Below are 22,889 nucleotides of genomic sequence, written 5' to 3'. Positions count from 1 at the left end.
CAGGTGTTTTATAGTTTGCAGGTGGTTGCCACAGGTGGATTTTTCACATTTTTTAAAAGTTCACATTACCCACTTTCAAATATGCTTGCACCCATTTACCCCAGATTTGATGGGAACACTTAATTTCCCCCAAAAATCTTGCTTAATGCTAATCTTCACCACTTATTCATGTAGGCAAAAAAAACAGCTATTGAGACAATTTAAACACCCCAAATACCTGCAGCAGGGCTCTTCGGGGGTACCCATAGTGAATCCCATGTCACAGCATCTTTTGGGTGGTGTCAGGCTGATTTCCCCAAAAATTACAGCACTTTTCGCTCATTTTGTTTTCGAAGGGTTCCGTTTTCGCTGAATTGGAATTGAATACGGGGATACGCGGGGACGGGCGGGATACTTTTCCGCTCTGAAAACCTGCGATGACGGCGAAAGTCCGGCAACTGACTTTTTGCCGGTAATTGAATATGGCCCTTAGAATCATACACAAATCAGTCATATCTCCACTTGCAGCTGAGAGGGTGTAACTAGGTGGCAGTGGGGCATATGCAGGTAGGCAAAAGCTTAGTGAGAGCAATATGAAGGAATTGCAGGCTATGCAGAGTTGTGCATACACGTAAATGTGCCTGTTTGTAGACAGATCTCTTACACCAAGTATAGTGCTGGTGCAAGTGCCCACTGATAATGATGACGGGTATCAAACCAAAGTATATGGGTAGGGTTGGTGTAGTGGATAGATGTCCCTTGGGGCATAAAGATACTGTTAAATATCAAAATCACACATTTCAAATAGGCTGATAAAACAAGTTGACAGAGCCCACAACCAACAAAACTACTATTCATAAACTTTACCATCACCGGGAAGAACACAGTAACTATGCGAAGGAATCCAACCAATTAAAAAAAATGCATGAATATTTTTAGATTTATCTGTCTGCTCTAATTCCCCAGGTTGACTTAACAAAAATGCTTAAATACCTTTAGTACCACCAACATTTGGTCCTCTTCAATTGAGCCTAGTCTGTTGGCACTGCAGTAAGGCATGATAAAGAGTGTGACCAATGTTTCCAACGCACTGGACGTGGACCCAGCGCCGTATCTGGACGGCAGTGCGCCCTGTGCAGCACTGCCACCCCTCTCGCTCCCTCTCCACCCTCCTCCTCCCGCTGAGCGCTTACCTTTCCTTCCAGGGTGTGGAGGGCGGGCAGGATCCTGCGCCGACGTTCTTCGTGCGCCACGTACCACTGCCGGAGGTTTCTTCCTGCAGACCTACGGTGCCGGGAAGTGTGTGGCTGGTGCCGCTGGAGGATTCTGCCCTGTGCGGAGGCACCGGCCGCACCACCCTCTCTACGGCCCTGTGTGGACCATCCTGCTTTGTTTCCTGCCCTTCAAATGTTGCTGTCAGGAATTGTCTCTTTTGCAAAACCAAATTGCAAGAAGAAACAGAAGTAGAATATGTAGAGCTGATGCAGACCCGCTCGCTAGGATGCGTTCGCTCATAGCTGGCCAATCGTCGCTTTCTGTGCATGCGTATGCATCGCAATGTGCGTGCACGAACCACTGCGAGAGATCGGGAAGTGTTCGCTCACCCAGCATAGACAGCCCAGCTGAATGAGTGACAGGTAAAGCCGTTTGTGGGTGGTGACAGGGGCAGGCCCCTAGAAACGGGGGAGTGGAGATGCGAACGCAGGCGTGCCTGAATGTCTCAACGCCATTTCAGAGACGTGGATAATTAACAAGCAACGTCATTGTACATGTCACCTGGTTGAAATACACACTGAAGTGATCGCAGTGCTTGCGGCAGGGTATAGTCAACCTCAAGCGCTGCGATCACATCCGATGGTGCCCGATGTACCAATGGTTTCATGCACTTCCAGGAGATGATGTGCACAAGTGGGCATCTTATGAATGGCTGGTGGGCGTCTGCATACATAAAGTGATCGCATGCCAAGACATAGTGAGCGTGCTAATGCCTTGCTGTATGAGCGCAAGCTTTGCTGGTCATGCGCAGGATTTGCATATGCTGGATGCGAGCGGGTCTGAATGAGCTCCTGAGTTCCATGTATACATTTCAGTCCTTTCCAGCAACACAGGCGTTAACACTAATTGACTCTGCTCCCACCTGCAACACTTTGCAATTGTACTCCTCAGCAAGCTGTGGATGCTTTGGGTTCATCAAATGATATTTGCCTTCTGTAGGCTAGGTGTCCCTGTATTTCTGGCTACATCTCTCCACACTGGATTATGTAACTTGGGCTCTGTATCTCCAGTGTCCATTTGGGTACATCGCTCCCTGTGGTTACTGTCTCCTGGTGTTCCTGTCCTGTATCAGCGCAGCAGTCAGCTTTGCGGTTTTTCTGTCTCTGTGCCTCATACCTCACTGCTTCAAGTCAGACCTGCATTCATCAGTACCTGTCCCTCATACCTTGCTGCTCCTAGGCAGCCCTGAAGTCATTAGTTCCTGTGCCTCATACCTGACTTCTCCTACGCAGCTCTACAGTCAATCAGTACCTGTGCCTCCTATCCTGCCTCTGTGCTCCATTCTCTATGGTTCACTGCATTCCAGTATCCACTAGTAAGTCTTTTATATATCCTTTGAACATTGTAGTTTCCAACCACCTGTTTTTATATATGTTTAAGTTTACTGGGACTTGTAGTTCCACAGATTAATCTATATTGCCTCATCCTGTAAGTATATTATTTTACAATAGTTTCATTATTTCAACTGAGTATTCTATATCATTGCTCAATAAATCTGTAACTAACTGTCAAGCAAGACTCCTCCATATTTGATGGTTGTAACAGTGATGGTTGCCAGGGCCGCAACTAGGGGGGGGCTAGAGGTGCACGTGCACCGGGTGCCAGAATGCAGTGGGTGAAAAAGGGCTGACTCAACCCCTGCACACCCCGCGCAGTCTTGTAGCACACGGTGACTTGGGGGCTGCAAATTCCATGCGGACGACTCCATCCGCATGGGCTCTGCTGAAATCGCCCATCCAAAAATGGCCACCGCCGAGGAGAAGACAGATGCTAGAGGTCCTACTGGACCTCTAGTGTCTGTTAGGCTAGCGCAATGCACATAGCATTCCCGGAAGTGCAGGGAATGCTGGTGCTACCAGGAGAAGATGCAGAAAGCTGCATCTTCTCCTGTGAAACCCCCTGGCAATGAGCACAAACCCCCCTGGCAATGAGCACAAACCCCCCTGGCAATGAGCATAAACCCCCCTGGCAATGAGCATAAAGCCCCTGACAACGTGCAGGTAATTTTAAAGTAATCAGAAGCCTTACTGTGGGGCATAAAATGGTGTCGGGCAAATATGTAAGTGGCACTTTGGTAATAGGTATTACAGTGGTGTGTGGCATAATGTGTAATGGGCATCATGGTGTGTGGAATAATGTAAGTCACTATACCAGGGATGTCTGACTAGTGCACTGCCTTGTGGAGGAGCAAGGACAAAATCCAGGTACGGGAAGGGAGGGGGCGCAAAATTACTGCCTTGCACCGGGTGACAGATATCCTAGTTTCGACCCTGTGGTTGCACACACCATTGCAGAGGGAAGCAGTCAGGAAGCCGAAGGATGGAATCCCGACCGACGGCTTCCCGACCGTCTAATCCCCGCAACTGGTTAACTGACAGGCGGCAAAATCCCGACGCCTGTCATTTTACCTACGCCGCGAACCCGACATCCGGCTTACCAATCGAAGGTAAGACGGGTGCCGGGTGCGGACATAGCCGCAGGGGGGGTTAGGTTTAGGGTTTCCGGGAGGTGTCTTAGGGATAGGCACCCCCGGGGGGAGGTTAGGGTTAGGCACGTCTAAGGGAGGGTTAGGGTTATGGGGTACAATAGGGTAGGAAATACTTACCTTAGGATGATCAGGATTTTCACTGCTGCCGGGATGCCGCTGTCGGGATTTGACATGGCTGGCGGTCAATCATACTGAATCCATTGCAGGTGCTGTGCAGTGATTGAGACTTTCCTCATTAACTGCCTGCCGATCAGACAATACCATCCTGATTGGGATGGTAGGATAGAATACTCAAATTGAGACACTCCCACCACTCAACACTCAAGACGATTGGGAGTTAAGGCCCCCATACATCAGCAATCAATTGTGGCAATTCTGCAATTTGAAATCGATTGTGTATAAAAATCTGCAGTGTATGGGCTTCACAGATCGCAGATTGTAGCCAAAAAGTGATTGGAATTGTTAAATCAGATTGTCCAACATGTTGGATTTCACAGATCGATTGGGGCTGTAAATTGCTAGTGTATGGACATGATCAGCAGGTTTGCAGACCGTTACTAATAAAATGATGGGGGGCCTTTCAAGATTGGCAGATGTGTTTGCTGCAATCGATCTGCAAATCACTGAAAAATCTGTAATGTATGGGCGCAGATTTCTAGATTAGGAAATCCTAAAATCGGGCAATATATCTTCACATTGATCATTTGTGGATTTTCAGATTGCTGATGTATGGGGGCCTTTTTGCACTTCTGTTTTTCTTTATAAAAATTCGAACATGCAACTGAACGTAATGAACAGTTGAGCTTTGTAATTTGGAGTATAATGCAAGCTGCATAAAACTTTTATTTATCAGGCAGTCCCTATTCATCATGGTCCTATCTACAGTATCTGCCAGTTCTCTGGGAATTTATTCCACTGTAATCCATGCACACCCCCATATTTCGGGATGTAGACTGCATCCCGGCATTCAGAACCCCGGTGGTCAGAATGCCGGTGGCGGGATCCCAACAGGTCAGAATGCCCGACAACTTGTAACAGTAAGTATGAGGGTTAGCAGGGCCGGCTCTAGGGGTGTTCGACCAGTGCGGTCGCAAAGGGGCGCAACCCGTAGAGGGGTGGCACCCCTCCCCAGCATACCGATTTCAGCGGGACAGTAGTGTCCCGCTGTCCCCAGAGTGTGAACGGATGTCACGCGCATGCGCGCAGCAACCATTCACTGACGGGAGAGGGCTGGGGGAAGCCCAGCCAGCTTTACCCCCAGCCTGACGTTATTTGGAGGCGTGCCATGCAGGCACGCCTCAAGATAACGTCACACGGGGTGTGGCCTATGGTAATTGGGCCACGCCCCCAAATATGGTCGCCAGCGGCATGTTAGGGCGCCTTCTCAAGGGCCGACACAGGGTACTCCGAACCCTGGAGCCGGCCCTGAGGGTTAGTGTTGGCTAGGCTGTGGGAGGGGAGGGGTGGATTAGGGTTAAGATTAGGGTAAGGGTTAGCCTAAAAATACTGCCAAAATTCACCTGCATTTTCACTGTCGGGATCCCGCTGCTGGCATTCTGATCACCGGGATTCTGAATGCTGGGATGCCATTTCTAACCCCATATTCCCTAACCTACTGAAGCTCTTTAGCTATTGTGTATCAAGCAAAAACATACAGTAGATCTAGTCAGACCTGTTAATATTCCCAACATCCCAAATTCTGATTATCCCCTTTGGCAGCCCTTTAACTATTCAATGTGTTGTTGTTTTTTTACAAAGAGGCCTATTCATTATCCTTTATACATAGACAGAAACGTTAGTTTCCACATGTCTTTTAGTAACCAACCCACCATTATTAGGGGCCCAGTATTAAGAAAACCAAGACCATTTCAGATGGTGTTTGGTTCCCGGAGCAATGCACCTTCCTATGGGAAATAGGTCCAGGGTTGTGAAGAGGGCTCCGACTATATCCCTTCACAGGTACCGCACTGTGGGCCTGATTCAGACCCACTCGCTCTGACAGAGCGCTCGCTCTGAATCAAGGCCGGGCTTTTTTTTTTTTTTGGATCAGCCTCTTGGCCGCTCGCACCCACAGCTATTGTGAGCGGCCATGATGATGGTCGCGATGGTCAAGAGACCATCGCAACCATCGGGCTTGCGACGAGACCCTTGTGGTAGGGTCTCGTGGCCGCAAGCCACAGAGAGATTTCGGCTCTAACAGAGCCGGAATCTCTCCACTGACATCACTCGTGATGTCAGTGGGGCTGTCCCCAAATGGCATGTTTTCTCATGGGAACGCCTGCGTTTGAGCAGCCACCCCCCCAGCTGGCCCACCAAAGTGGGCTAGCTGTCACTCAACATCGACAGCTCGCCCCCTTTGGTACGAGACCTGGAGCGATGGATTGCCCGTCGCTAGCCGGGTCTCGCGCAATGCGCACGAAGGAGCCGGCTCCAACGTGCGTATAAGCTGTGGGCCACCATCGACCCGGTTGCGAGCGCTCAGCGTTTGTGACCAGGTCTGAATCAGGCCTTGTGTCCTGTCACTGTTCACATGCATGCACTTGAGTGTGCACTAGGCAGACCCAGCAATGGTAAGTATTGCTGCTAATTCTATGGCAGGGATCGCAGGTAAAGCTGCTTTTCGGAGAAGCTGGCCCCACATTGGAGCAATACTGAATTGCTCCAGCAGTTAAGTATCCACCACTGCAACTTGCGGCAAGTTGGATACTTAAATTTTGGGGCTACTAATCAGTGTCAGCAGAGCATTAACAATTATCTAATTACCAGTGGTTTAATAGTACCACTGACTGTTATCCTTATCAACATCTGCTATTTGCTCCTGCCCCTGACTACCCACGAATAATATGGCTTTCCCAGGAATATATGCATTTTTTTTTTTTTTACCAGTCTATGGACTTTATTCATACAGCATTATCCTGACTGCGGGTGCCATTTTAAATTTTCACCTTCAACCCTCTGGGAATCAGTGGCTTAAAAAAGCAGCTACTTTGTAAATAAAATACCCCTATTTCTGTTAGTAATTGCAAAAACACACCCTTACTGTAGTTTGTCTAGGTTTGAACATTCCCATCTCACCCCATACTCCTTATTCAGGTGCAGGCAGAAATAAGTGGCAGAAGGATACAAAGTTGCCTGGATGCATATGGTGCTCCCACTGTTCTTGTCATACGTAGTGTTACCTTTAACAAGATACGCTATGCCAACTGGCGTAGTACTCATTATACAACAGTCCCAATATGTGCATCATTATATTTGTGCTTGGCAGGAATACAGTATGTGGATTCAACAGAAGTGTTATTAGCCAGTCGCAACCCCCATAACATAACTATCATAATACATATTAAATAAACATGTATTGCAGTTAGTTAGAACATGTGGACCAAAAAGCTGTCCAAAGTAATATTTATATTCCATACCCAGTAGCGATCCTTGGGACATTTCCATTTGTTGTATGGGGGTGACTGGTGCAAAAATACAGGGATCATCATGACATGGGCCAGGATAGCCCAGAAGTACAGTACACTCAGTAAATGACTCTCATAGCTTATATTTATAGCCCATAGTTTAGCTTAGCATAGCACTTGCGCACATATGGCAATGCAGACTTCTGAATATCTGGAAGGAGGGGTGCCAAGTAGGGGGAAGGGGGTACTATTTGCCACTGAATTTGGCCATTTTCCACATAGTACTGGGGCAGCTCTCAGTGCCCCTGTCTGGAAGTTGTACCTTCCATTCATGTGCAGGCAGGGTAGGCTCAGCCTCCCCTGTCATACTCCTGAGATTTGAAATAAAAATTATTCAAATAATACAAAGAAGGTATTTTATAACTTATAAACATCTTCTTGTTTATTGTATCCATTTTTATAGGTAGCACTCATCATCAGCTTTGTGGAGCTCCCTGGTACTACAGAGAGACTAGAGACGAAGTAGCAACAGCTCAGCTTCGCTTCTGTATAGTCAGACACTGCTTGCAGAGCTGGGGGAGGGGCCACACCACAGGCAGTCAGCTGCACAGAAAGAGGACTAATAAAGGCATGCCTATGAGCATGGTTTGTGTGCCTTGAGCACTGGTAAACACCTTGGATGTGTCATGTGAACAGGAAGTGCACTGCAGTGTTTAGAGATCAGAGCTGAGTCAGCAGTATCAAGAGAATACACAGTGATGCAGGTAGGAAAATCATTGGACACAGAGGTTAAGGGGTAAATTTACTAAATTGAGACTTATTAGAAGTGGAGATGTTGCCATAGCAACCAATCAGATTCTACTCAACATTTAACTAGCACCTTCTAGAAGATAATAGCTAGAATTTGATTGGTTGCTATAGGCAACATATCCACTTCTATAAACTCTCACTTTAGTAAATGTACCCATTAGTGTAGTGAGGGGAGAGTTACTGTGAGCAGGGGGTGAGAGAGGCTCCCAACACTCTGGGCCTGATTCAGAGCCAGACGCTATTTGCACTCGCTCATTCAGAAAAAGGGGCCGGCTATTTAAATTGAGCGCTCGCTCTTTGCGGTCTGTTGACGCCTCTATGTCTGAGCGAACGAACGAAACATGCGCTCGCTAGTTTGTAAAGACGCCCCCTGGCCGCTCGCATCCTACGTCATCTCCGCTATTTATTAGATTAATCAAGTACATCGAAAGGCGTCTGAACTGCTCGCAGTGCTTGTGGTTGGATTCTCCTACCGCAATCATGCAAACAGTTCAGGCTAAGAAACAACCAAATGACGTGGTCGATGACGCTGCTTTGTTAATTATGCACACCCTTAAAACGCCCGTTTGGCACGACTGCATTCGGATCTCCACTCCCAGTTTTCAAGCACCTTCCCCTGTTACCATCCACAACAGCCTCATCCTGTCACTCAAATTAGCAGGCACTCGCAATTTTGTGAACACACGTTTTCCGACCGCACTGACTGGTTGGCGCATGCGCATTACGACCCATACGCATGCGCAGATGTGCGAACATCGCTCGGAGTGAACGAGTGGCCGCTTAGAGCGGCTCTGGATCAGGCCCTCTGATCCATCTCCATGTGTGCCTCCCATACCATTGACCTCACCGCACACCACTGGTAACTTCTTTCTACTAAGAGGTAAAACATGTAAGGGAAGGGATATGCAAACGAAGGACGATTACACACAAGTGTGGCTCATGCGGGCCTGCAGAAACACACATATACACCTGTTAGGAGGTGTCTCTTTTCCAGCTGCTACAGGGCAGGGCAAATACATTTTGTTGAGGGCGAAATTGCATTAACCAGAGTATACTGTATGTTGCCATTTGGAGCCAACTTCATTTGAACATATGTATGGCTCTACATTTGTATGGAAATACTATTCTTGATTACTTTACACCCATTTTGTGGTCAATTCTACATCAGCCCAATATGTTCTAAATATGCCAATATGTACATACAATATGAATCACTGTTGGCTTTTTCACTCTTCCATGGTCTGTCACCTACTCCTAACAAACCTCCATTCATGATCTCTACCTCTAAAACAGTCTCAATCTTCCAACAATAACGGAGACATGACTCACACAAGCCCTTTCACTCTTTTTTCTTTTTACCATAGGGTCCACAGGATCTACCTTGGGGTATGGAGTTGGATCGCATCCAATTCACCAAACAGCAAAGCTTTGGAGCTCTCAGCATGCACTGGTACTCCTCCCTATATAACTCCCCCTCCCCCTCCCCAGCCACAGACATTCAGTTTTTTTGTTTGGTGCATGGCAAGACACACCTGTTATTACAGAGGGACTGCTAGGCAGTCCTAGGCTTTTTTCTTTTATGTTTTTTCTAAACTTAAGGGTTTAGCGGTACCGGGCGCCGTGAAAGACTCTTGCACCGTGACTCCTTCTAACTCCGCCGATGCCATAACACCAGCACTGCTATATCCCAGAGGTTCTTGGCAGGCCTTAGCGTGGCTTGGCTAGTGGCTTTCGCTGAGGCCCGGGGCTGCAGTCGGGTCCTGGAGATAGCAGGTAAGCAATTCCTCTCAGGGAATCATGCACAAAGCAGTGCAAGTCTGTGAGGATGGGGAGCAGTGACGGGTCATCACACCTTTCAGGGAAGGTGGACGGACCAGGAAAGTCACCTACAAATAAATGAGTGCTTTGTGCACTGCTCGAAGCTCCAAATCTGGCACAGGACCTTCTTCGGGGCAGGCCTGTCCAGGTTCAGTCCAACAATGCGACAGCAGTGGCCTACACAAATCATCAAGGAGGCACATGAAGTCTGACAGCCATGAGGGAAGTGGCAAAGATTCTGCTGTGGGCAGACGGCCAACTTCCAGCAATCTCTGCAATATTCATCGCAGGTGTTCTCAACTGGGAGGTGGACTTCCTAAGTTGCCAGGACATACTTGCCGGAGAATGGGCTCTTCATCCGGAGGTGTTTTAACTTCTGGTGGACAGGTGGGGATTATTGGACGTAGATATCATGGCATCACATCACAACCACAAGGTACCCAGATACGGGTCCAGAACAAGGGACCCCTCAGCCGCCTTCGTGGATGCTCTGGCGGTGAGATGGAACTTCAGATTGGCATACCAGTTTCCTCTACTCTACCTCCTCTCAAGAGTCATCAGAAAGTTCAAGCAGGAGGGAGGCAGGATGATACTAATAGCCTCTGCCTGGCCGAGGAGGCATTGGTTCTCCGATCTGACATGTCTATCTGTAGGCAGTCCACCTTCACTGCCTCTGAGACAGGATTTGCTAATGCAGGGTCACTGTCTTTATCAGGATTTACCTTGGCTGGCTTTGACTGGCTCTTGAGTCGTCTGCCTTAAAGGACAGGGGTTTCTCTGCTTCTGTGATTCAGATGATGCTGAGAGCAAGGAAGCCTGCTTCTGCGTTAATTTTTTCTTTGGTGTTCCCACAGAAAATATTACCCGAAAGTTTTCAAGGTATCGAATACTGGCTTTTCTTCAGGCTGGATTAGACTTGGGTCTTCGCCTGGCTACCTTGAGAGTCCAAGCTTTGGCTTTGACAGTTTGGCTCCAGCGCAAGATTGCTCTTCTGCCGGATTTTAGAGCATTCTTACAGGGGGTTTTGCAGCTGCAACCTCCATTTCTCCCACCGGTGGCACCATAGGATTTGTCTTTGGTTCTCAGGGCACATCTATACACAGGATGGTCTCCCAGTTCCTAACAAGGTGACAGCACTCGGTCCGTTGGACCATCGTGAGTGGTAAGACATGGCGCCTAGGCTGAACAGCTTTGCAAGGCAGCCACTTGCTCTTCCGTTAATACATTTTTCAAAGTCTATGATTTTGATACGTTTGCCTCCTGGGATGCTTTATTTGGGTGGTGGCTTCTCCTCTCTCCTCAGGAGCGCCTTAAGGGGACTGCTTTAGAATGTCCCCAAGGTTGATCCTGTGGACCCTATGGAAGAACCTGAAGAAAAAATCCAGAATTATGGTATAACATACCTTGGATAATTATTGTTCTTCGAGGTCCACAGGGCACCCACCTTGAGGCACCTGGCCTCAGTTGGGATCTGTTCTTCAGTCTTTATTCACAGATTCCCTCTTCGTATGTTTAGTTTCTTGTGCAATTTTTCTTCCTTCTCCATTCTCTGTCTCTTGTCGTTAGGCTTGGTTACAAACTAAATAGCTGGGGGCGGATGAGTGCATGCTGGGAGCTCCAAAGCTTTGCTGTTTGCTTCATTGGATGCAATCCTACGCCATACCCCAAGGTAGATCCTATGGACCTTGAAGAAAAATAATTATCCAAGGTATGTTATACCATAATTCTGTATTTTTTTTTTGCTCAATATTATTCACACCACCAGGTTTCCAGCTGATGCTGCACACTGAAAGTTCTCCCTCTCTTCTTTCTTTTTTCATGGTTCCATTTTTTTGAAGTGCATGCTTTGTAGATATTTAAACTCTCCTCTCTTGGATGACCTAGCAATTGTTAAAACAATTATTAACCCATCTCCCTCATATCTTATCATCTGACATCTCCATCAATATTTTGGAAGAATTCATCTTCCTGACTGATGATCCACAGTCTTCATATACTTCCATATATGTCACTCTAACGTCCTCTCTTGGCACTTCCCAGTGGACTGGCTCTCCTACTCATCGTAACGGTCACATGGCCTGCTTCCAAGATTTATGCTAATCCAATCACAACTGCTTTCTTTGGTGGATCACAGTTGCTAAAATATGCAAATTCCTTTCAAAGCATAGCCGAGCATAGGGACGCTCACTGCTTCCTTCTCATATCCATCCGATGACATGTCGCAGCATAAACTTCGACTCACATCGGGCAGTCACGCAGCATGTTAGTAGAATCTGACTAACCACATATACTGGTGCTCGCCTGACACGCAGAGAGATCTCATGCTGTGAATGTGATCGTAATGGCTAATTTATGCACACCCATTAAACAGCGATTAAACTGTCCGACATGCCTGCATTTTTCTAACCAACACCCCCAAACACTGACCACCTGTCACTCACTTTGCGACTGGTTCCTCTGTACAAGCTAAAATAACAATGCAATCACTGCTTGTGCACTGTGGGGCTTCAATGCATACCCAATGGCAAACAACTGCTCGATCTGTGCAAGTACCGGCTTGCAAAAATCTCTGAATCAGGCACATTGTGTAGAACTCCATTTATCCTGACTTTGTTTCTGATTCATTTAATACTTATTTATTTCTCTCAGACCAGAGACTCTCAATAAGTTCTCCTCCATCACTAAGCCTCTTTATATAGCTCTATTAATTTTCAAAAAATTCTCACCCATTTGTGCGAGCATTCTCCTGTCAACATTCACATCACACCCTAGCAACAGACCTTCATCAATAGTTATACTGTCTCAGCCAGTGAACACAACAGAAACATGCTGCATTCAAAATAATGCCTGCAAAATAAAATATACTTTGACATTGTCATTCTTGAAGAAATATGCTGCTATTTAGCTCATATGCTGAAATGCTGTGGACATTGTCATACAAATGAGATTCAACTCTTTCATCTCCTTTTATGCTTTATTCCCTAAATTATTTTTTTAATCCATTTAGATTTCTTCTCAGCTGTCCCACACCAACTTTTATAATCCTCATCATTGCCCATGATATTCTTTGCTGCTAAAAGGCTAGAATCTTCCTAAAACCACAATCTTTTTCCTTTCGTTTGATCTTCTCATGAGCCTCATCATAAACTCTTATTTTTCTTTTATATATAGCATTTCTTTTGAAAAACAAATGAACTCATTTGAATTTCAGCAACATCTCTCTCCAGATGACACCTAATCCCATTGGTGTTGACCCATGTTATTGAATGCATTTCTATCATTCTACTTTGGATGCCCTCTTATCAACTCATACTCAGTCTTTCAAAAGCTGAGCTAATAATGTTTCCATCAGCCAACAGAAGCTACATAATTGACATTGCTATTTCTGTTGGGAACATGATGATAAAGACTAACTTTCAAGATCTCTTCCTAGGTGTCATCACTGACTTTCCTTTGTTCTTACATGCAATCTGTTCCCAAATCCTTTTACATGCATGTAAGAACCATCTATTTGCAATTTCCTTCTGACCGACTTTTACTCAACAATACATTTTGAATGCAGCAGCTGTAAATTAATCTTCCTTGGCATTCTACTAGTGCTGTTTCAGTCTATTGGCCATAAATTGGTTGCCATCTCATCCTCCATTACTTACAGTACTTACTTCCATTCCAGGTTACAATATGTTATTCTGGCAGCGCTTACTGTACAACGTGGAACTCCATTCATAATCCCAAAATAGGTGTGCCATATACTTTTTCAATCCAGTTCAGGATATAATCGGGTTGCAAACTAAAGGATACCATACATCAGGTGGCCATTTCACAGATTCCTTTGATCAGACTACAGCTGCCAATCCGCCAGTTGGAAATGCCAACTGGCAGCCATCGATGATCGCCGTCTGGCAGTGTTCAGAGATGTGGGGTTACATATTTCTTATTACTGGAAAGAATTCTGTCAATAAAGTACAATAGCATAAATCCTGGCTCTAAAGCATTAGCAATACCTCCGATGTTCAAGCCAATAGAGACCTCCTTAATCCATATACATGGTAAGTCTAGGTAAATGTCCCTTGAGCAGATCCACATCTCCAGCAATTTCTAATGATTACCGGGAAAGCTTTGTGCAACAGGTTTAGGGTTTTATTTCATGTAGCCAAGCTGTCATAGTTTGTTTCTGTACAGTACCTACATGGCAAAGCTGCTCTTAAATAACAGACCAAAGGTTAACTATCATATACTACATCACTGCTGGTGCTACTTCCTTTCTATGCCGACAGCATAGGCAGCCTCACCGACACAGCAGGTATCCACCTTGCACCCCGAAATCTCCTCCCCCGCTGGTAAAAAATTGCAATGACAAAAAAAAATTACCCAGCCTTCAAATGGCCCCATCTGGCCAGCAGCCTTCCAGAAAACTTCAGCGTAAAGCCTGTGACCTATCAACCCCTGGTGTAGTCTCTGCATGATGCCTGAACATTACTGTAGATTGCAAACCACAATTTTAGTTTGCATATTTGCAAAAAAGAGATTCCTTAAATGATTATCAACTCTCGAGAGCATTCCATACTTTCTTCCCATTTTTCTTGCACTTTTGCTTGTTTTTTCACATGAAGCCAAACACAGACAAAGGCAGCACACTTGGGAATCTTCATAGAATCTGCTTTTGTTTACTAAACCGCAGAGAATGATGTAATAATGTTATGGGATAGCATTTGCTTAACAATGTTTGTGTATTGTTATCGTACAGTATACTTTTTAAAGATAGATTTTGGTCATTTTAGATTGGGATGTTGTCGGTCAAGATTAGAGTTACAGTGGTGCTTTAAGTTTGTGAACCCTCCAGAATTTTCTATATTTCTGCTGAAATTTGTCCTAAAACTATCTCAGATTTTCACACAAGTCCTAAAAGTAGATAGAGAACCAAATCAAACAAATGAGAGAAAAAAAATTAGACACACTTTTTTTTTTTTTTTTTTTACGAAAATGTGCCAATATCACATATCTGTGAGTGGCAAAAATATGTGAATCTTTAGGCTTAGCAGATATTTTGAAGGTGAAATTAGTCAGGTATTTTCCATCTATGGGGTGACAATCAGGTGTGAGTGGACAATATGTCTTTATAAAAGATCTATCAAAGTCTGATGTTCACAACAAGTTTGTGGAAGTATATCATGCCACAAACAAAGGAGACTTATGAGAATCTCAGAAGAAGGGTTGTTGGTGCAATGCAAATCATGACTGGGACATAAGTTACCGGGATATACTTTATTTAGGAAGGACAGAATGGGAAGAATAGGAGGAGTAGCAATGTATGTCAAGGAAAGCATAAATACTACATTAATACATAGTATTGAAGAAATAAATGAGTTCCTTTGGGTGACTATAGAAACAGGGGAGAAAGTGATTCTTCATTTTGGGGTGATCTACAGACACCAGGTCAGGAAGAGGAACTAGACAAAAACTATTGCAGGACATCACTAAAATGGCATTAAAAGGAGAGCTTGTAACCATGGGAGATTTTAATCTACCCGGTATAAACTGGGCGGTGTCTGTGGAAAGTTCCACTAGAAGTAGGGACATCCTGAATTCATTGCAGGCAGTCTCCATCCAGCAATTGGTGAGGGAGCCCACTTGGAAAGATGCAATATTAGACTTAATACTAACAAATGGAGACCTAATATCTGATGTAAAAGTGGGTGAAAACCTGGGATCCAGTGATCATCAAGCAGTATGGTTCAGAATAAAGATTCATACTGACTCACCCAAAGGTGTTAGATTTTAGGAAGGCTGATTTTGCAGGAATGGGAAGATGTGTAAGGAAATCTTTGGCACAGTGGAGTAACTTGAAAGGAGTGCAGGAGAGGTGGTAAAATTTAAAAAGTGCAATATTAAAGGCAACAGACCTTTTGTATCAAAAGGGTTTGGAAAACCACAAGGAAAAAGAAGCCAGTGTGGTTTGGGAAAGAGGTAGCAAGTATTGTGAAAGCAGAAAAGATGGCCTTTAGGAAATACAAGCAGATACAAAATTATGAAGACAAAGAGGAGTATCTTGTAAAACAGAAGGAGGCTAAGAAAGTAATCAGATGTGCAAAGGCAAAAGCTGAGGAGAAAATGGCACAGTCAGTGGGTAAAGGGGGCAACACTATTTTTAAGTATGTAAGCGAAAGGAGAAAAACAAAAGGTGGAATAAAAGTCTTGTTGAGGGAGACAATGTAATAGCTGATAATCTTAATAATTATTTTTGTCCAGTATTCACTACTGAAAGAGAGGGCCACAGTTAAGTTGCAGGTGTAATCAGAAAAATGAAGTAGGAACAAGCACATTTACAGAGGAGAAGATCCTAACAGAACTCTCAAAACTGAAAGTGGATAAATCAATGGGGCCAGATGGAATACATCCAAGGATACTAAATGAGCTCAAAGGGATGCTGGTTACACCATTAACAGAATTATTCAACCAGTCACTAGCTACTGGAGTAATTCCAGAGGACTGGAAAAGAGCAAATGTTGTCCCACTGCACAAAAGTGGTAGCAAGGAGGAGGCAAGCAACTACCGACCAGTGAGCCTTACATCAGTAGTAGGGAAATTGATGGAAACACTCTTAAAAGAAAGAGTTGTAGATTATCTGAAATCCAGCAATTTGCAGGATCCCAAACAGCATGGATTTACTGGGGGGAGATCATGCCAAACAAATCTTATTGACTTTTTTGACTGGGTGACTAAGGAAATAGATAAAGGGGGGCCTTAGATATAGCTTATCTAGACTTTAGTAAGGCTTTTGACACTGCTCCACATCGCAGACTGTTAAATAAACTGGAAAGCATGGGATTGGATACATGGATAGTTGACTGGATAAGATCATGGCTAACAGGATAGGAAAACAGAGAGTTGTGCAGTCTCAAGAGGGAAATGTTACCAGTGGAGTACCTCAGAAAACACTGGTACAAGTACAGATCCCTAACATCTTTATTTGTGACATTGCAAATGGTATTGAAGTGTTATAACTGTTTTAAACCTCTAGCACAATCCTTCCTATACCTTCTAAAACCTGCCTTTACCTTCTAAAATTGACGCTATTTGAGTACGCAGTCATACAGTAAAATAAAAGCCTTCAGACCTTGAAAATGTGTTTCCAAAGCACAAAGTATATTATTCAACATAAGAACAGTAGGTTACACGCTGTGATCTAAAGACAATTTAGCGCAAAGAAATTATACAGACCCAAGGTACAGTGTTACATACGCACGCGCACTGGGACCAGTTACCAGCATCCATAAGATACCTCCATCAACAGCATCAGCATGAAGACTCCAGATTGGAGTCTGTAAGCACATATTTATACCCTTACAGGGATAAGCAATACAATAGAAAAGTTTGGCATGGTTTCATTGGTTCCCAGTGCAGGTGCATCTGTTACAGGATATTTAACAGGTTGATTCAAGTGGACACAGGTCAGCCTCTGACAGCCTATTGTCTCCTTATTCCCCCTGCATGCAACTGCTAACATTACAAAGTACATTTTGGTGTTTTAACTCTATACAGTCCATAAGTTGAGAATGCATGTTGCGATCTTCTCACCGATGACACTGGAAAGCTGTTGAGACAGAGTAGATCAGTATTCTAAACCTTAGATATCAAATAATCCTTATTTCACAACATTAATAATCACTGAGTAAACCTTGAATATTACACTTTAATATTAGGGAAACTTTCATGTCAATTGTGTAAGAGAATATTGCATAAAGTTGCTGATATGCGTGGTGCATTTATTTGTAGAGTGAAACAGCGCAACTGTGCGTAATGTGCGGTGTTTATGCATGTGAGTCTTTATGATGGATTTAATATGTGTGTATGTATATGTGTGTGTGTGCGTGTGTGTGTGTGTGTGTGTATATATATATATATATATATATATCAGTCAGGTGCATAAATATTGGGACATTGACAGAATTTTCATATTTTGGCCTCTATTCACCACAACAATGGCTTTGAAATGAAACAAACAAGATGTGCTTTCACTGCAGATTTTCAGATTTAATTTGAGGGTAATTACATCCAAATCAGGTGAACGGTGTAGGAATTACAACAGTTTCTATATGTGCCTCCCACTTTTTAAGGAGCCAAAAGTAATAATCAACTCAAAAGCTATTTCATGGATAGGTGTGGGCTATTCCCTTGTTATTTCATTATCAATTAAGCAGGTAAAAGGTCTGGAGTTGATTCTAGGTGTGACATTTGCATTTGGAATCAGTTGCTGTCGACTCTCAATATGAGATCCAAAGAGCTGTCACTATCAGTGAAGCAAGCCATCATTAGGCTGAACAATCAAAACAAATCCATCAGAGAGATAGCAAAAACATTAGGTGTGGCCAAATCAACTGTTTGGAACATTCTTAAAAAGAAAGATTGCACCGGAGAGCTCAGCAACACCAAAAGACCCGGAAGACCACGGAAAACAACTGTGGTGGATGACAAAAGAATTATTTCCCTGGTGAAGAAAAACCCCTTCACAACAGTTGGCCAAATCAAGAACACTCTCCAGGAGGTAGGTGTACATGTGTCAAAGTCAACAATGAAGAGAAGACTTCACAATTGTGAATATAGAGGGTTCACCACAAGATGTAAACCATTGGTGAGCCACAAAAACATGAATACCAGATTAGAGTTTGCCAAACATCTAAAAAAGCCATTACAGTTCTGGAACAACATCCTATGGACAGATGAGACAAAGATCAACTTGTACCAGAGTGATGGGAAGAGAAGAGTATGGAGAAGGAAAGGAACTGCTCATGATCCAAAACATACCACCTCATCAGTGAAGCATGGTGGTGGTAGTTTCATGGCGTGGGCATGTATGGCTGCTAATGCAACTGGTTCCCTTGTATTTATTGATGATGTGACTGCAGACAAAAGCAGCAGAATGAATTCTGAAGTGTTTCGGGCAATATTATGTGCTCATATTCAGTCAAATGCTTCAGAACTCATTGGACGGCGCTTCACAGTGCAGATGGACAATGACCCGAAGCATACTGCAAAAGCAACCAAAGAGTTTCTTAAGGCTAAAAAGTGGAATGTTATGCAATGGCCAAGTCAATCCCCTGACCTGAATCCGATTGCACATGCATTTCACTTGATGAAGACAAGACTGGAGGGAAAATGCCCCAAGAACAAGCAGGAACTGAAGACATTTGCAGTAGAGGCCTGGCAGAGCATCAACAGGGATGAAACCCAGCATCTGGTGATGTCTATGCGTTCCAGACTTCAGGCTGTAATTGCCTGCAAAGGATTTGCAACAAAGTATTAAAAGTGAAAGTTAGATTTAGGATTGTTTAGTTTGTCCCATTGCTTTTGGCCCCTTAAAAAGTGGGAGGCACATATAGAAACCGTTGTAATTCCTACACCGTTCACCTGATTTGGATGTAATTACCCTCAAATTAAATCAAAGTCTGCAGTTAAAGCACATCTTGTTTGTGTCATTTCAAAGCCATTGTGGTGGTGAATAGAGGCCGAAATATGAAAATTCTGTCAATGTCCCAATATTTATGCACCTGACTGTGTGTGTGTGTGTGTATGTGTGTATATATATATATATATATATATATATATATATATATATATATATTTGTGACACAGTTAGGTTAGGGGGTCCCTCTTCTGGGTAGAGGACTCCTTCCTTACACACACACACACAACAGCAGGGAAGCAGCACACCAGTCTGGATGCAAGTACAAGCTGGTCGGCGCCAGTCTTTATTGTACAATGACAGAAATATAAAGAAAACATAAATATAAATCCTAGCCCTGTCGGGGCACTAACTTCACAGGTAGTTCCCTCTCTACCAGAACCTGACAGGGCCTAATGCCCTCGCCAGCAACAAAGCACAACACAGTACTCACAAATAGGTTTTTCAAGTGTGTCTGAGCAACCTCCCTGCCTGCTCTCCCAGGTGAGACACTCAGCCCTAAACACACTAGGCTTATATTGGCCACTCTCAGGTGGAAAACTAACAAGCCTGTTACCAGGCTGCGAGAACTAAAACATGGAGTGGCCGTGGGTGGAGCCCTCCCTCTCCTCTCACCCACAACCCCCAGGTCCCATACCGGCTTTTCAAAAAGCCGAAACTCAAGCCTGCTACACTGCAGACTTTCTCCTGGGGGTTTAAAACACAAAAAAACAGGAATCTGGGACAAATGTACCTGCCACAGACCACTTTACCAGTGATCCTATCACATATCCCCCCCCTTTGTTTCGACCTGTGGGGCGGAACAACTGAAGCCCCCAAACAATGAATGCATGACAATGTGTCAGCATTGGCCAGCTGGCTTCCTGGCCTGTGTTCCACTGAAACTTTAAAAGTTTGTAACGCCAAGAACCATCTTGTAATTCTCGCATTACTGTCCTTATTTTCAGACATCCACTTCAGAGGGACATGGTCAGTGATCAATTTGAACTTTCTTCCGACCAAGTAGTACCTGAGAGTCTCTAATGCCCACTTTATGGCCAACGCCTCCTTCTCCACTGTGGCATAGTTTCTCTCATGTACATTCAACTTTCTGCTGATAGAAAATAGGGTGTTCCTCACCCTCCTTGTTCTGGGACAGGACCGCTCCTATACCTACTTCTGATGCATCGGTTTGTACTATGAATTCCATTTCAAAATTAGGAGTCATCAGGACTGGTTGGGAACACAACGTTACTTTCAACTCCTGAAAAGCTTTCTCTGCCTCAGGACTCCATTCTACCATAACTTTTTGTTTGCCTTTGGTCAGGTTAGTCAGTGGGACTGCCATGGTGGCAAAGTTGGGTATAAACCTCCTGTAGTACCCCGTAATTCCCAAGAAGGCTCTCACCTGCTTCTTATTCAGAGGCCGTGGCCAGTTTTGTATGGCATCAACTTTATTGAGCTGAGGCTTTATCAGGCCTCTGCCAATGGTGTATCCCAGATATTTTACTTCCTCCATGCCTAGACAACACTTTTTTGGGTTGGCTGTCAAACCTGCCTTATAGATGGAGTCCAGCACTGCTTGTACCCTGGGTAAGTGAGACTGCCAATCAGGACTATGAACGACCACGTCATCCAGATAAGCAGCCGCATACCATCTATGGGGCCTTAGAATCCTGTCCATCATTCTTTGGAAGGTAGCAGGTGCCCCATGTAGCCTGAAGGGCAACATCTTGTACTGAAACAAGCCCTCTGGCACTGAAAAAGCTGTCTTTTGTTTGGCACTCTCGGTTAACGGTACTTGCCAATACCCTTTGGTTAGGTCAAGAGTGGTTAAATACCTTGCCGTCCCTAGTCTCTCAATCAGTTCATCCACTCTTGGCATCGGGTAGGCATCGAATTTTGAAACACTGTTCAACTTTCGGAAGTCATTGCAGAAACGCACACTCCCGTCGGGCTTTGGAAGCAACACAATGGGACTTGACCATTCACTATGTGATTCTTCAATAACCCCTAACTCTAGCATATTTTTAATTTCTTTCAACACTGATTCTCTTTGTGCTTCTGGTAACCTATAGGGCTTTAGATTAACTTTAACCCCTGGGTCAGTGATGATGTCATGTTTAATGACCGAGGTTTTCCCAGGTACGTCAGAGAACAGCACCCTATTTCTGATCAGAAACTCCTTGACTTCTTGTTGAATTGCCGACAGGGTTTTTGCCACTGTCACTTTGGGAACTAAGGGCCCTGGACTTACTGGAGGGTCTTGGACGGCCGACAGTACCGTTCTATCTTTCCAGGGCTTTAACAGATTTATATGGTATATCTGTTCCGGCTTTCTTTTCCCCGGCTGGTAAACTTTGTAATTGACCTGCCCCACTCTTTCTAAGATTTCAAAGGGCCCTTGCCATTTAGCCAAAAGTTTATTTTCCACAGTGGGAACCAATACTAACACTCTGTCCCCAGGAGCAAAGCTGCGTAACCGAGCATTGCGGTTGTATACTCTCTGCTGTGCCTGTTGAGCCTGTTCCAGGTGCTCTCTCACTATCGGCACTACCGCAGCAATTCTCTCTTGCATTTGAGAAACATACTCAATCACCGTTTTGTAAGGACTAGACTGCCCCTCCCATGTCTCTTTGGCAATGTCTAGTAACCCCCTTGGGTGTCTCCCATACAACAAGTCGAAGGGTGAAAACCCGGTGGAGGACTGGGGAACTTCTCTTATGGCCAACAATAAATACGGCAATAAGTAGTCCCAATCCCTACCATCCTTATCGACCACTTTCCTAAGGATGTGTTTTAACGTCTTGTTAAATCTCTCGACCAGCCCATCGGTTTGGGGGTGATAAACCGAAGTTCTTAACTGTTCGATTTTGAACAGGCGGCATAACTCTTTCATGACTTTGGACATAAACGGTGTACCCTGGTCAGTTAGTATCTCCTTAGGTATACCCAGCCTGCTAAAGACATGAACTAGCTCTCTGGCAATGGTCTTGGTTGATGTATTGCGCAACGGGATCGCTTCCAGGTACCTGGTAGCGTAATCCATTATGACCAGAATATACTGGTGTCCCCTGGCAGACTTCATTAAGGGTCCAACCAAATCCATCGCTATTCTTTCAAACGGCACCTCTATGATAGGCAATGGAACTAGTGGACCCTTAAAATGTGGCCTGGGAGCATGATACTGACACTCAGGGCAGGATGCGCAAAAGTCAGACACCTCTTTATGAAGCCCGGGCCAGAAAAACCTCTGCATTATTCGCTCAGTGGTTTTCTCTACCCCTAGATGGCCTGCCGTTATATAACCATGGGCCAGATCCAACACTGTTCTTCTGTAGGCTTTGGGAACTATTAGTTGTTCCACAACATCTTCCCGCTTCTTAGTCACCTGATATAACAAATCCTGACACATTGCCATGTGGGGATAGGATAAAGGACTATCAGGGTCTACGGGTTTACCATCAACTACTTTTACATTCTCCCTGGCTCTTACCAAAGTAGGGTCATTCAACTGCTCCACGGCAAAGACCTCTCTTCTGACCTCTAAATCAGGCAGATGATCACCTGGCCCAACAACACTTCCCACCTCAATGTGAGGCACATCAGTTGGCGGGCCACCGTCACGCTCCACATTCTCTAGTTCGCCAATCATAGTAGAAAAAGGGAATAA

The 22,889-nt window shown here is 44.7% G+C and overlaps 1 long non-coding RNA gene across 1 annotated transcript in view; it reads left to right on the top strand.

Moving 5' to 3' along the window:
- The first annotated feature begins 2,124 nt into the window (after window positions 1–2,124).
- Window positions 2,125–22,889, top strand: part of LOC148517847 (uncharacterized) — a 75,976-nt gene continuing 55,211 nt past the window's right edge. Inside the window, exon 1 of the long non-coding RNA XR_015879247.1 lies at window positions 2,125–2,569. This is a non-coding gene — a long non-coding RNA (uncharacterized LOC148517847). The remainder of the gene's footprint in view (window positions 2,570–22,889) is intronic.

Source organism: Taudactylus pleione, unplaced genomic scaffold (genome assembly GCF_031769625.1).
Source record: "Taudactylus pleione unplaced genomic scaffold, aTauple2 ptg000207l, whole genome shotgun sequence".
In the NCBI taxonomy this organism is placed as follows: Eukaryota; Metazoa; Chordata; class Amphibia; order Anura; family Myobatrachidae; genus Taudactylus; species Taudactylus pleione.
This window is presented reverse-complemented; position numbering and strand designations above follow the sequence as displayed.